Genomic DNA, 1,237 nt, shown 5'->3' with positions numbered 1-1,237 from the left:
AAGTCTTTCAGCAGCCAGAATGAGATTTTCACTCTGCTGCGGAGTGTGCGCTGATATGAAACTTCCTGGCAGATTATAACTGTGTGCCCGACCGAGACTCGAACTCGGGACCTTTGCCTTTCGCGGGCAAGTGCTCTACCAACTGAGCTACCGAAGCACGACTCACGCCCGGTACTCACAGCTTTACCTCTGCCAGTAGCTCGTCTCCTACCTTCCAAACTTTACAGAAGCTCTTCTGCGAACCTTGAAGAACTAGCACTCCTGAAAGAAAGGATATTGCGGAGACATGGCTTAGCCACAGCCTGGGGGATGTTTCCAGAATGAGATTTTCACTCTGCAGCGGAGTGTGCGCTGATGTGAAACTTCCTGGCAGATTAAAACTGTGTGCCGGACCGAGACTCAAACTCGGGATCTTTGCCTTTCGCAGGCAAGTGCTCTACCAACTGAGCTACCGAAGCACGACTCACGCCCGGTACTCACAGCTTCATTCTGCCAGTCTCCTTGCCACTTCTGCCATGTCTCCGCAATATCCTTTCTTTCAGGAGTGCTAGTTCCGCAAGGTTCGCAGGAGAGTTTCTGTAAAGTTTGGAAGGTAGGAGACGACGTACTGGCAGAAGTACAGCTGTGAGGACGGGGCGTCAGTCGTGCTTCGGTAGCTCAGTTGGTAGAGCACTTGCCCGCGAAAGGCAAAGGTCCCGAGTTCGAGCCTCGGTCGGGCATACTGTTTTAATCTGTCAGGAAGTTTCTTTCAGCAGCGTTCGACAGGTTTCAGTAGCAGCAGGAAGTTTTTCTTAACCACTTATCAAAACATAACAAATGGCAGCGGCACTGAAACCGATACTGACCGAACAGTTAACGCGGCAGTTTGGCGATCGGCGTGCTGCAGGTAGGTGGGCCGATTCATCGACCCTTGCAGATGGACTGCTGGATGACAGGAGAGGTCGCGAAATGGCCAGAAAGGACCGGCTGCCAACAGACCGCTCTCGGCGTCTCGCCACACCGAGTACCGACGAGGCGGCGCAGGAACTCAAGTCGCCGCAACTCGTGGCGACTTAATAGAAGCGCATTTAAATTCTGCTATCTGATTTCGGAAACTGCTGACCAAAACATAATCTATCTGGAATCTTCCTGTGTGCCTGGGAGCTCTCCACGTATACCTCCTCCTCTTACGATTTGTGAACGGTGTATCTAGCTACGTGATATGCTAGCTGAAGCACATTGCAGAATTCAGATTCTT

The 1,237-nt window shown here is 51.7% G+C and overlaps 1 non-coding gene across 1 annotated transcript; it reads left to right on the top strand.

Moving 5' to 3' along the window:
- The first annotated feature begins 645 nt into the window (after positions 1–645).
- Trnas-cga (transfer RNA serine (anticodon CGA)) lies at positions 646–720 on the top strand. Its single transcript has one exon. It is a non-coding gene; the product is annotated as a tRNA-Ser (tRNA).
- Positions 721–1,237: the final 517 nt, after the last annotated feature.

The sequence above is a fragment of the Schistocerca serialis genome, chromosome 4 (genome assembly GCF_023864345.2).
Source record: "Schistocerca serialis cubense isolate TAMUIC-IGC-003099 chromosome 4, iqSchSeri2.2, whole genome shotgun sequence".
NCBI lineage: Eukaryota > Metazoa > Arthropoda > Insecta > Orthoptera > Acrididae > Schistocerca > Schistocerca serialis.
The sequence above is the reverse complement of the archived record's forward strand: the minus strand, read 5'-3'. Positions and strand labels throughout refer to the sequence as shown.